The sequence below is a fragment of the Hemiscyllium ocellatum genome, chromosome 13 (assembly GCF_020745735.1).
Source record: "Hemiscyllium ocellatum isolate sHemOce1 chromosome 13, sHemOce1.pat.X.cur, whole genome shotgun sequence".
In the NCBI taxonomy this organism is placed as follows: domain Eukaryota; kingdom Metazoa; phylum Chordata; class Chondrichthyes; order Orectolobiformes; family Hemiscylliidae; genus Hemiscyllium; species Hemiscyllium ocellatum.
The window spans coordinates 79,337,907-79,352,753 of record NC_083413.1 but is presented as its reverse complement, the minus strand read 5'-3'; the positions used below and the strand labels follow the sequence as shown (position 1 = coordinate 79,352,753).

General features: G+C 41.4%; 1 protein-coding gene across 1 annotated transcript in view; it reads right to left on the bottom strand.

The window, feature by feature from the left end:
• Nucleotides 1-14,847, bottom strand: part of stk25b (serine/threonine kinase 25b) — a 95,842-nt gene that overhangs the window by 53,100 nt on the left and 27,895 nt on the right. The gene's annotated exons all lie outside the window — the stretch shown is intronic.

Below are 14,847 nucleotides of genomic sequence, written 5' to 3'. Positions count from 1 at the left end.
CAAACGGCCTCCCTCATCTGTGCAATGAAACCTTGTTTCAGGCACTGTGCAACACAGAAACAGGAGAAGGCCATCAGCATACACCGACCACTGTTGTTGGCGCTCAATAAACAAGGACTAATCTGAACCTCATCTTCATTTACTCTCCTTTGCAGGATCTCTCTTAATACCCTGAACTAATAAAAATCCATTAATTGTAAATGTCAACTGGTGATTCTGGGAAGCATTCCAGTGGATTGGAAAATTACAAATGTGACACCACTAATCGAGAAAAGGAAAAAAATTATAGGTCAGTACATCTGATATCAATCATTTGGAATATGCTGGAAGCCATGAGTAAGGAGGGAACAGTATAAAATCAATATAATCAGGCAGAGTCAACATAATCTTGTGAAAGGGAAATTTATGTTTGACTAATTTATTAAGTTCATTGAGGAAGTACTAAGCAAGATCAATAAAAGGAAAACTGCAGATATAGAATCTTCGAGTCTATTTCCATGCTCTGGATTAGTGGTGCTGGAAGACCACAGCAGTTCAGGCAGCATCCAAAGTGCAGCGAAATTGACGTTTCGGGCAAAAGCGATTTCACTGCACTTTGGATGCTGCCTGAACTGCTGTGCTCTTCCAGCAACACTAATCCAGAATCTGGTTTCCAGCATCTGCAGTCATTGTTTTTACCTCTATTTCCATGCTGTCTGACTCTTCGGTCCAACTCATACATACTAATGAAAGTGAATTTCCAAAAAGCATTTGATGAGATGCCACATCATAGGTTATGACACAAAGTAAGAGCTCACAGTATGGGTGATAACATATTTGCACAGAGGATTGCTTTACTCACAAGAAGCAGAGAATAGAGATCAATGGGTCAACTTTGGTTTGGGAAGGTGTAACCAGTGGTTAGCCACAATGAATGGGTCTTAACTATTTATAATCTTCATCAATAAATTGGATGAAATGATCAAATGCATGATAGCTAAATATGCAGATGATACAAAGATATATGGGACAGTAAATTGTCATACGGAGATTAAAAGTCTAAAGGTGGTATTCAGATTGTTTAGGTGATTAAGCAAAGAATTGGCATATAAAAATGTGGGAAAACGTGAACTTGTTCACTCGGGCAGGAAGATATGACTTTTAAAAATGGAGTGAGAGTCTGGAACTCAACAGTACAGAGGGATCTGGATATCCTGTTATATAGATCACAATGTTAGTGTGTAGGTACAGCCAGTGATTAGGAAGGCAAATGGAAGGTTGGTGTTTTTTGCAAGGGGAATCAAGTAAAAGATAAAAAATTGTGTTACTACAACTGTTTCAAGATTGATAGATATTTGATCAATGAGAACCTCGGGGATTATGTGGGGTGGCGGAATAATGGATTTGCTGCCACAATCTGATCAGTCATAATCTTAGTGAATACTGGAGTAGGCTTGATGAACTGAATCACCTGCCCTTGCTCCTAATTCAGGAGTTCAGCAACTTAGGTGGAGGGAATTCTAGCTTTCATCACACATCTGGAAAGGTTGTTCCCTTTATGGCAGAGTCCAAGACCATTGGGCACGAAACAGAGATGAAGAGGAATTTATTTTCCCAGAGGTTCGTGAATCTATGGAATTCTTTACTGCAGAGAGCTGTCAAAGCTGAGTCACAACTATTTTAAAGGTTGAGATAGATAAATTTTAAATCAGTAAGGGAATTAATTATTGGATGACAGTGCAGTTGAGGACGATCAGATCAGTCATCAATGGGCTGAATGGCTTACTTCTGCTCATGGTTTTATGCACTGCCTCCAATGTTAGCAAACCTTTCTTTAGATTAAGGGACCAAAACTCTTCACAGTATTCCAGCTGCTATCTGACAGAAATCTTGTACAATTTTCATTTTTACACTCCATTCCCTTTAAAATAATACCCATTTGCCTTCCCTGACTTCTTGTAAGTTAGCTGTTAGTGAATTAAGTAGAATTTCCTAATCCCTGTGTTGCAGCTTTCTGCAGATTTCTCCATTTAAAGTATACAGTACTCAAACGTTCTATTCTTTCTATCAGAGTTCATAACCTCATTTTTCACCAACCATGTTTATACTGTGTCTACCATGTTTTTGCCAACACGCTTTTCTCTCTGTAGACTCTTATTGTCACTACTTGCCTTCTCACTTATTTTTGCAGCACTCACAACAATTACTTCCCTTATCCAAGTTATTCAGTACATTGTTAAGACTGCAATTATTCACATCGAATACCACTCCACTAGTTACAGACTGTCATCCCGAAAATGCTCCCCTTATTCTAAATATCTGTCCTCTATTAGTTGGCCATTGTCTACTACCCCTAAACCCATGGGCTCTTTAAGTAGCCCAGCATGCGGTATCTTATCAAGCACCTTTTGGAAATCAAAATATATTAAATTCACTGGTTCACTTTTATCAATGCTGCCTGTTACCTCCTCAAAGAATTCTAATAAATTTGTCAGGCATTATCTCTTCATGAAGCCATGCTGATTCTGCATTATCATCTTATGTATCATGCTCTACTACTAAGGCCTTTATAATAGATTCCATCATATCCCCAAATGACATTAAAATACCTGGCCTACAGTCATGTATTTTATCTTTCTCCTTTTCCCTTTGAATAAAGGTGTTACACTGGCAATTTTCAACAATTGTCAGTATTTTATGTTTTCAAGCCCTCTCAGAATGTTTCAATAGGGTCATGCCTCATTCTCCCAAACTCCACAGAATATTTTACTCAATTGCTCCCGAGAGGATCTCTCTCTTATCCTAGAAGTCAACAGAAATGGGGAAAAAAAAAACTTTATTAAATGCCTTCTAGAAGTCCATATAGGCAATATCCACAAACCTGTCCCATGTTAGCAACCTCAAGAGATTCAAGTGAAATTTGTCAGGCATTACCAATCCCTCACAAATCCTTGCCCAGTGCCTGTAATCAATTGATACTTTTGCAAGTGGTTAGGCACTCTGTCTCGGATGATCGAATCCTGTACTTCCCTCCAATTGATTATCAATCCATAAGACTGTAGTTACCTAGATTCTCTTTCCTTTGTGATATGAAAAAAACAATTCCTGAATCTTATGTTTGCAGATCATTCCTGTTTTAAGGGTTCAGTCATCAGTGCTTAGTCCTTAATTTAGATTTAGTTTTCCTTTTGTATTTCTTGTAGAAGAAGGTATAGAATAGACAGCTTATTTAGTAATAGAGAAAGGAGTTTCTGTAATATCAGGATGCACATCTCCAGAGAAAAAAGGTACAGAAATCCATATATCACTTTGTTGTACAAAGTCCTGAGATCACGGAAGATGAAATTTAAGACAATTTGTCAGATACAGCTGCCAATATGAAAGGTGATTTCACAGAAGAGCAGAGGACTAAGTTCTACCCCTACAGATGTGAGGCCAAACCATCTGATTCCTCAGAGGCTGAAACGTCTTCCTAAGGAAAGTTGAGGCAACCAGTGTATTCATGCAAACTCCCTAAGGATGTTGTTGTGAAAATTGTAGAAATCATGCCAATTGCAAACACACATTTCACACGTTCAATAAAATTAATATTTAATCTTGTTTTTGCATTAAAAAAGGAGTAATAATCCTAAAATAAGATCACTAATTTATACCAACTTTAAGACACTGACTTATAATAAGGTCTTAAAATGAAGATTTATCTGGAGCTCTTGATGAACACTCCTGTTAGGCTACTGACCCCCCTATGCATGCCCTGGTCGCCTCTGGAATTGACTAGCCAAATGCTCTTCATTGTCAGCTTTCCAATCCTCCATATATACACTTGGTTGAACCTCTGCTTGGAGAAACATAGTCCTGCACTAATTCCCACTAGGGGGGTAGGTAATGGCGTAGTGGCATTATTGCTAGATGATTAAACAGAGACCAGGATTCAAATCGTCCCATGGCAGATGGCGGAATGTGAATTCAATAATAATCTATAAATACGATGACCATGACACCATTGCCAGGAAAACTGACCTGGTTCATTAATGTCCTCTTGGAAAGGTAATCTCATGCTTACCTGGTTAAGCCTACGAGTGGCCCCAGCAGTGTGGTTGACTTTTTACTGCCCTCTGGGCAATTAGGGATGGACAATAAAAGTTGGCCTAGCTAGTGATGACCACATCGCATGAATGAATTGGGAAAAAATAACTCTGAGTATGCTGACAGACAGGGAATGATAATGGCCATTAGAGCAAACTTACACATGCCTCTTTCTGTCTTTAGGTCAGGCAGCATCCAAGGAGCAGGAAAGTCGACGTTTCGGGCATGAGCCCTTCTTCAGGAATGAGGAAAGTGTGTCCAGCAGGCTAAGATAAAAGGGAGGGAGGAGGAACTTGGGGGAGAGGCGTAGGAAATGTGATAGGTAGATGGAGGTCAAGGTGAGGGTGGGGGCGGAGAGGTCAGGAAGAAGATCGCAGGTTAAGAAGGCGGTGCTGAGTTCGAGGGATTTGACTGAGACAAGGTGGGGGGAGGGGAAATGAGGAAACTGGAGAAATCTAAGTTCATCCCTTGTGGTTGGAGGGTTCCTAGACGGAAGATGAGGCGCTCTTCCTCCAGCCGTCGTGTTGCTATGGTCTGGAGATGGAGGAGTCCAAGGACCTGCATTTCTTTGGTGGAGTGGGAGGGGGAGTTGAAGTGTTCAGCCACGGGGTGGTTGGTCAGGATGTCCCAGAGGTGTTCCCTGAAACGTTCCACAAGTAGGCGGCCTGTCTCCCCAATATAGAGGAGGCCACATCGGGTGCAGCGGATGCAGTAAATGGCGTGTGTGGAAGTGCGGGTGAATTTGTGGCGGATATGGAAGGATCCCTTGGGGCCTTGGAGGGAAGTAAGGGGGGAGGTGTGGGCGCAAGTTTTGCATTTCTTGTGGTTGCAGGGGAAGGTGCTGGGAGTGGAGGTTGGGTTGTTGGGGGGTGTGGACCTGACGAGGGAGTCACGGAGGGAGTGGTCTTTTCGGAACGTTGATAGGGGAGGGGAGGGAAATATATCTCTGGTGGTGGGGTCTGTTTGGGGGTGGCGGAAATGACGATGGATGATACGATGTATGTGGAGGTTGGTGGGGAGGTAGGTAAGGACCAGTGGGGTTCTGTCAATTCCTTCATCTCCGCTGCATCTGCTCCCAGGAGGACCAGGACAGAACCCCACTGGTCCTTACCTACCACCCCGTGGCTCAACACTTCAACTCCCCCTGCCACTCCACCAAGGACATGCAAGTCCTTGGACTCCTCCATCGCCAGACCATAGCAATACGACGGCTGGAGGAAGAGCGCCACATCTTCTGCCTAGGAAACCTCCAACCACAAGGGCTGAACTCAGATTTCTCCAGTTTCCTCATTTCCCCTCCCCACAACCTTGTCTCAGTCAAATCCGTCGAACTCAGCACTGCCTTCCTGACCTCTCCACCCCCACCCCCACTCCGGCCTATCACCTTCACCTTGACCTCCTTCCACCTATCGCATTTCCAACGCCCCTCCCCCAAGTCCCTCCTCCCTACCTTTTATCTTAGCCTGCTGGGCACACTTTCCTCATTCCTGAAGGGCTCATGCCCGAAACGTCAACTCTTCTGCCCTTGGATGCTGCCTGACCTGCTGTGCTTTTCCAGCAACACATTTTCAGCTCTGATCTCCAGCATCTGCAGTCCTCACTTTCTCCTTCTGTCTTTAGTCTTCTACTTTATGATCACGTTAAAATTATAAGTTCATCAATCATTTTGAGGAGATTCATAGAGGAATGTTAGCCAGCAAACTCTATGAATGGGCAGCTCTTGTTCAGGCAGTCTTTATGGGATCTTTGTATATCATGAATCACTAGAATAGACTGACTGAACCTCGATATAATTTACTATCCAAACGCTCATGCTTCTGCGAGTGCTGTGCTCTTGTCCAATGGATTATGCGCTCAAGTCCTTGACAGAGTTTAAACTCATAAATCAAGTTAACCATCTTCTGTATAAGAAACACGTGCAAATAGAGCTGCTTCATGGGTTGGCAGGACATATTCTGGCTCAATAGGTCTACACTCCACAATAATGCTGTAACGATTACACAGGACAAAGTATTGCTGGGAGGGAGAAAGTGGGGACCGAAGGAAGATTCAATGGAATCTAGAAGGCTAGATCAATCTTTGGGCTCTGAAATTCTCCAATGTAAACCAGTGCCATAAGTAGTTGTGGGAGCAATAGGAGGCTGACCAGCTGTCTAAACCAGTAAGACACACATTTTCTACCTCCGTAGACCCCAGCAGTATCCCATGATAGACTTGGAAACCCTGGGTCTCCAGTCTTGTTAATCCTCACCCAGGTTCTCTGAGTTGAGGTAAACAGTGTGCTCCAACAAGGTGAGAGTGCATACTTAGAAACCCATCACTGTTATTAAGTTGTGAACTCTTATATGTCATTTTAAAAATCCTTCCCTGACAATGGTAGCATTGTACAAATTCTGCATGGATGATTCTACCCTGAATCGTTTCCCTTGGTACAGTGTAATGCCGTGACACAAGTTTGAAAAAGAAGCTAGGCTCTTTCAGTTCTGAACTCCCCTGAGGGACGTTCAGTTGACAACAGGAGCTACAAGGTGGAAGTGCTGGCGTTGGACTGAGTGGAAAAAGTTAAAAATCACACAACACTTGCTACCTGATGAAGGAGCAGCGCTCCAAAAGCTTATACTTTAAAATAAACCTGTTGGGACTATAACCTGGTGATTTTTAACAGGAGCTATAGCAAACAAAAGTTGGACTGCATCTGAAGCAGCACAATAAACGACTCACTATCTCCTCTTTGGCATTAAAAGCCTGGTGCATTTAAAACGCCTAATGACAATTGAACTAAATCTTGAGAAACAGTGCACTGATTGAAGAAGGCTGAGAGATTAGGTATCACCTGTTGATTAACTAGATAATGTGACGTGATAGTGAACCAGCATAGAGAAACTTAAATCTGTGCACTCTTGTTCTTACTAAAGGTAATGAGAACAGCTGCTTTTCTCCATCTTTTCCACAACTGGTAAAACTTTAATATACTTACCTTCAGCTTGCTTAGTTCCAAGAAGAACCCTAACCTTGCAGTTAAATTGCCTCATACAGGAACCCTTCCGGTAATTTCCTCTACCCCCTCCCTGGGGCTTCTGAAAAAGAAGCCCCAATCTTTCTGAAACCATGGTGACTAGAACTAGTCTCAATACTCTAACTATAGTCTAACCAGAGCTTTCAGAAGTTCTTCATTATTTGACTGTACTCAACAACCCTACTTATTCTTTATGCGTATATGGCATGTGGGTGTCATTGATTGCTTATTCATTATTGTCCAAAGGGCAGTGAGGAGTCTGACTTCACATATAAGCCAGACCAGATTTGAATGGTAGAATTCCTCTACTGAAAGACATTTTGTGAACAAAATGGGTTTTTATGGCAATCGATGGTTGCCATCAGGCCAACATTTTATTCAATGTGTTTCTTGGATTCCAGTTGGAGAGTGTTGTTGAACAAAGAGACCTTGAGTGCAGGTTCATTGTTCCTTAAAAGTGGAGTCTCGGGTAGATAGGATAGTGAAGGCAGTGTTTGGTTTTATTGGTCAGTGAATTCAATACATGAGTTTGGAAGTCATGTTGCGACAGTACAGGACTTGGTTAAGCCACTTTTGGAATACTGTGTTCAATTCTGGTCTCCTGCTATAAAAAGGATGTTGCGAAATTTGAAAGGGCTCAGGAGAGATTTACAAGGATGTTGCCAGGGTTGGAGGGTTTGAGCTGGAGGGACAGGCTGAACAGATTGGGGCTATTTTCCCTGGTGTGTTGGGAGGCTGAGGGGTGACCTTACAGAAATTTATCAAATCACTGATAAATTGGTTTTGGGGCATTGGTAGGGTAAATAGACAAGGTCATTTCCTCAGGGTGGGGGAGTCCAGAATTAGAGGGCATAGGTTTAAGGTGAAAAGGGAAAAGATATAAAAGGGACGGAAGGGGCAACGTTTTCACAGAGGGTGGTACACGTATGGAATAGGCTGCCAGAGGAAGTGGTGGCTGGTACAATTACAATACTTAAAGGTATCTGGATGGGTATATGAACAGGAAGTGTTCAGAGTGATTTGGGCCAAACACTGGCAAATGGATTAACTTAGGATATCTGCTCAGCCTAGACGAGTTGGACTGAAGGGTCTGTTTCCATGCTGTACATCTGTATGATTAAAATTTCACCACCTGCCATGTTATGAAGCCCAAGAACTGGGAAATTAAACTATGTTGCCCTTCCCTTCTGCCAAAATGCATAACCTTTCAGTTTAGGGTGTTAAAGTCCATTTGTCACTTATCTGCCCAGACTGTTAGCCCCACTATGCTCCGTTGAAGTCAAATTGTATCCTACCTGGGGTTTGAGAAACTCCACCTTATTTACGAGCAAATTTCAAATTTTTACACTGTATTTCAATATCCAAGTGCTTTACAATCATTTAAACTACCCGGTTTAAAATTTAAACAAAGCTCTGTAGCTAACTGCCAATCATTACGGAACGCTGCATTCTGCATGGCAACACCTCTGCCAATCAGCAAACTCTTCTCACACAGCATTAATGCTGATTTTTCCCCTTAAATTGGCACTCTTGCATATTGCCCTGATCAGTGCAAGATAAAAAGTTTCAATTTCATATAAAACCAGCGGTCCTAGCTTGATACAACATCCGCTTGTCTGAAAAACAACCGTTTTATTGACAACACTTTGTTAAGTTATGCCCGAAAATTCAACTGTTCTACTCCTCAGATGCTGCCTGACTTGTAGTGCTTTTCCAGCACCACACTTTGACTATAATTGAACTTAGCGACTGGAATGCTCCAATGTCTTCAGCATTTTCACAATGAAGGATACGAAGAAAACTAAGCTGAGGTACTCAGTGCAGCTGATGTAGAATGTGAAGGCATGTAATACCAACTAAGTGATGAAAGGCTTGCCAATACTCAAACATACTGGACAGACCACTTGAGCAGGAATCCAATGATCTTTTCCACTGCTCTTACTTTATAGTGTTAACTCCTTTCATAATTCAATTCTTCTGTAGTATATCTTTTGAATTTCGAATATTTCCCACAAATCAACATGCTTTATTGAACACAGAATTATTTTAAAATACGTAAGTAGAGATTTCCAATGTATACAGCCCTGCTCCGAGATGATTTGTTCAGAAGAGACATAAAAAATTAACAGTGAAATGGAGGAGACGTCTTCAGCACTGATTTTGAGTTCATATATTCCAACTAAGATCAAGTCCCAGAGGAATAAAGAATATTTTTTATTTGTGCTAGACAAGGGCCAACTAGATCATAGGGTTATGTTTCCTCGGGCAGTCTTTCATCATTTTTTTTCAGAATCACAGGCAACTAAGCAGGAACTGAGCAGCAGGCACACAGGTGGGCTCACACTTAAGAGGAACAGAACCTCATTTAGCAAATGGAGTTCTCTCCTCTCAGGAAATTATCTGTCATAAAAACTGGAATTTAGCATACCCGTAAAAACACAGTCATTACACATACTATTCACTGTGCCGAAAGGTGCTTACGGACAGTTATACTTTCCCATGTGTTGATCAAACTTTGGTCATTATCTGCAATAAAAGGTCCTCACAAAGATAGCAAAACACCCACATTTTACATAATATCACTGGCACAGCAAATACGAACAAATATACACTGTTCATGTTGCACTCAGACAAGAAATTCTGTTTTATTATAATGTACCACTTAGCACTCAAGACACCTAATATTGACTAATATCTACTTCACTATATCGTGCTCAAAGATTGCTAGTTCTCATTATTCCGTTCCCTAGGGTTGCTCACACAAAATTAATATCATCCATTATAGGCTATATTGTAGAACACTCAATGAAAGCTTGCTATTTTATAGTGCAATGTGAGGGCTTCACCAGAAGCAATATATGCTGGGATTATGTTTCTACTTGGGGGAGGGGGATGAAAGCGACATGCCATCAATTTGAGATTATCATGTTCACAAGAAATATCTTTACCCAGAAAATATTTAGAAAGTGGAAATCACTACAAAAAGTAGTTGATGTGAATAAAACAGATGCATTTTGAGGGGGGCCTGATAGAGACAATGAAGAAAAGAACAGAAGGTTTTCTGAGTAGATGAGATAGTGAATGGGGGGGGGGGGGGGGGGGGGGGGGGTGAGGACAGTGGGCTTATGAGAAATGTAAGTGCAGTATGCACCAATTGAGTTGCAGAGTCTGTTTCTGTGGTGCTGACAAAATGTATTGTAACAGATTATTTTTCATTAATTCATGGGGTGAGGGTGTTGCACTTACTGCCCACCCCTAATTGCCCAGAAGGCAGTTCAGAGTCAACCACAATCCGGTGGGTCTGGAGTCACACGTAGGCCAGGCCAGGTAAGGACATCAGTGAACTGCGTGGGTTTTTCTAACAATCAGCATTGGATTCAACGCATCTTTAGATTCTTAATTCCAACTTTTTCTTTTACAATTGAATTCAATTCCACCATCTGCCATGGTAGGATTCAAACCTGGTTCCCCAGAACATCATGCAAATCTCTGGATTACCACTAGGCCTCAGTTGTAATGGTCAGGAGAAGTGCCCTCAATTTCAGTCACAGTTGCATTTGCCCATTCAAAGCCCAGTTCTTCATGCATTTAAAAAAAAAATCTACTTTTGAGACTGTATAATGTGGTCGTTCCTTGTCAGACCAAACCTCAAAAAAAGGTAGAAAATATCATTCAGGCAGTTCAATCCAGTCACTGCTCGATTCTTGCAATAACATTTGCCCAGCTCAATTGCTGGCTGACCCAAGGAGACCTGTTCTTCACCCATTCATGTTCATAAATCAGCTTCCTCTAATGCAACTGACATTATCGGAGCCACAATCTTAAAACATATTAACGTGTCCTTGAAATTGATTTCACTGTGTCCTTGGAAGAATTCAACAGATGGATCAAAAGCAATCCCAAAATCATTTAGAGTTTGTCTCTTCTCAAAACACAGGTCTGAAAACTGTACAAAGGAATCATTCATTCCAGTCACTCACCACCTAGTCTTCAACAAAGGTTTATGAACATGGTTCAAACAAATACAAGGGCAGGGATAAATGCAGAATGAATCAGATATTATCTTCCACATTTCTGTAGTTCAGACTCAAAGAATCAAAATGCCACGGAACTAAGTATCCCTGTAAGACATTGTGAATTCTACCAGACTCAAACGGTTTAAAAATAATTTAATAAAAGAAACCTGCATCTTATACAGAATAGTCACACACAAAAGATTTTCCCCAGATCGATATAATAATGGACAGAGTGTGGGCCAGATGGAGGGCAGGCTGTAAAGCTGGAGAGCAAGTCAAGGGCCCTTCAGTTTGAAAGCAGCTGTGGGATGCAAGGATAAGTAAAGTGAGGACAGGTATGTGTGCCAGAATGGAAACACCCACTTTACAACATTTTTGGCAGTAAACGTTAAAAAAAAGATGCAGTTGCATGTTAATTATGCTCTGTGGCGGCTGGGGTCCCTCACTGAGAGAATGTCTTATAGCTGCTGGCAGCTCGTACCGAGACTGCAGTGCCTCCTGGTTGGGGGTGGGGTGGGGGGGGGGGGGAAGAGAAAAGAGCACAGGAAAGGTGACAATTCACTTTGGTGAAAAGGGGATTCTTTGGAGATGGAAAAGTCATCTGAGCTTGAGCAGGCAAAGAGTGCAAATCAAGTCAAGGTGGGGAATAGCTTGCTTTGGTTGTGTGAGTTTACTTAGAATTTTCTGACGTCGCCTTAGATTTTATTAGAGTTGCACATCGTTGCCTTCCTATAGTCACTTAAAGATACAGCAATCTTCCCCCTCAAATATGTAATACATTTTTCAATAAACAGGAATTTGGAGAATTTGAACAACCAATGTTTGCTCTTTGTAATCACACATGCAGAATAGCCACTCGGGCAAGAGGCTTATCAGATGGATCCTTAAAAAGGGAGAGATAAGAACAGAAGACTATCTGGTAGGGTTAGAAGGTGTAGCTCAAGTGAGCACACACACGCAGGATCTGTATGGCCTGTTTTTAATTATTTATTATATATAATTCGATGTAAACTGAGCTAATGTATGAGTGTGGCACGCCATATAACCTGGATATAAAATTTTTGTAGATGTTGTAAATCAATGATAAAACTTTAATTGTGAGACATCAGCAAGTTAATGCCAAGATTCTGAACCCAAACCGGAAAAGTGTAATTAAAAGAAAACAGGAAAAAAATCCCAATACAAGACCAATTAGCATTAATAGGAAGCACGGGTTACATAATTCTTTTTGAGATGCTATTTGTTTTGGGGTTGACAGCATTGATTAGAAATGTAGCAAGAGGTAAGTTGCATATAGACAAAGACTGGGGTGCCAGGTGACTGCAAAAGAAACATGCAAACATTGAAAACAAGAACAGGAGTAGACCATTCAGCCCCTTTCCACCATTCAATATGGTCATGACTGATCACCAAACTCAGTACCATATTCCCATTTTCTCCCTTTCAACTTTGATTTCTTTACCCTCAAGAACTATATCCAACACCTTTTATGAAAGTAATTCAATGCTTTTGCCTCAATGACTTTCTCTGGCAGAGAGTTCTACAAGGTCACCACTCTATGGGGGAAGAAATCTCTCCTAATCTCAGTTTTGAATGGCCTGCTCCGTATCCTTAGACTGTGACTCCTGGTTCTGTACTCCCCAGTCATTGGGAACACCTTTCCCACATTTACCCACTCATTCTTCTAAAACTCTAGTCCTAATCGATCTACTTTCGCTTTATACATCAGACCTGCCATCCCAGGAATCAGTCTTCATTGCACTCCCTCCATAGCCAGAACATTCGCCCTCAGACAGAGAGAATGTGGTCCCACCAAGGCCTTGGAGAACTGTAACAAGACAGCCCTACTGAACCTGCATGATTACTTCAGTGACTGGTGTACGAGGACACTCAGACCTTGTTGCATCTTGCTCTTTCCCAACCTATTGCCATTCAGATAATAATCTGCCTTCTTGTATTTGCTAAGTGTGAGAATAGCCTCACATTTATCCACATCATACATCAGTCAAGCATTTTTCCTCTTGCTCAACTTGTCAATCTAACAGCTTTGACATGCCCACCCAGAAATGATAGGAAGAACTTACAATTTCTAGCTACCTATTTGGCATTACATACAGAGAAAGACATTTTCTCAGATGGAAACCGATAATTCACAAGGATTGCTGCTGTTCACCACTGACATAGATAATTTGGACTTTGGGAATTAGAACAGCAATATCAAAATTTTCTGATGATAAAACATGGGAGTGGACCAGGGATAAAGTTAATAGAGGGGAAAGCTACGATGAGATAACAAAACAACGTTACCAAATGAGTTTGTTAATGCCAAATAAATTTCAACATAGGCAAATTTGAGGTTGTGTATTTTGGTTGAAGGTATAATGGGACCAACAAATCCTTGAAACGTAATTTAAACTGGGTAATTAAAATCTAAGGATGCAGATATTTAAACTATGTTGAACTCTGTTGCTACTTTACAAAGTCAAGAAAATGCTTGCAATGTACTGGGGTTCACTACTGTAAATAGAAAATTCATAAACACAGAAATTGTTAAACTTACATAGACCATGATTAGACCACATCAGATCACAGTTCTGAACACCATTTGACAAAAAGGACATAGAAGTATTGAGAAGAGGGCAAAACAAACTTACAAGGATAATACTTTAGAACTGAGTAAATCTATCAGGAAAAACTCAACAGGCTCTTTTCTCATGGGGGAAAATAAAAAGACTTTTTGGGTCATCTATTATTATAAAACATGAGTAAACAAGGTAGCTACAGAGAAGTTTCTGCTTACAGGGAGTCCAAAAATATAGGAGGCAGTGTGGGCTCAAAATAAACCATTTACCTTTTAGATCAGTTTTCTGCTGGGGACTCCTGGACAGTAGCCTATGAAACAACAGAAACTTATCCAGGAAACACTGGAGTTAGCAGAGGACAGAATCAGCAAGTAAACCACGCTCCTGTTCACAGCAGTCAGTGTGCATGCAATCTTTGGAAGTTTAACTACCCAGCTACTGTGTAAGGGCAAGTGTATAAACTAAGATTGGGTTGAGGGTGTCAGTTGGGCGAGTGTGTGGCTTCCCGGGAGAGTGAATGAGTGTTCAGGGAGTATTGAGAGGTCAGGTCCTTTTTGTTTTGGGTAATCAGGGTGTAGGTGGGTTGGTGGTCTTTTAGGTAGAGGATGTTGGAATGTTGTCTCAGGTTGGGGAAGCGGCTCTTGAGGGCATTGGTATATTCTTATCATATTAGGGGCTGCCTCAAACAGTGGTATCAGGGTGGTCACTGACGTGTTATTTGCCGGGAGGTTCACTTTAATAGTTATGCCGAAGTTAGAATGGGTTTTTAATCTTCAAGCTTTTCCTGGTAACTGATACATTTCAGTCAGTCGGAACCCTCTGAATTCTCCAGCATTAAAGGGCCTCTTTTAGAGCCTTCCAGATACAAGAGAATTGCCAATTGGAATTTTCAAATATTTGGGCAATTTCTTCAGTAGCTGACGTATCAGGATTTTCACATGATCCTGACATACAACTCCAGGCTCCCTTGCTACAATGACTATTTTTTATTCACTTGTGCGGCATGGGTGTCACTGGCTGGGCCGGCATTTATTGCTAATTCCTAGTTGCCTTTGAGAATGTGGTGGTGAGCCACCTTATTGAACTGCTACATTCCATGCGCTGTAGGTAGACCCACACTGTCTTTAGGGAGTATATTCCAGGATTTTGACTTAGTGACAATGATGGA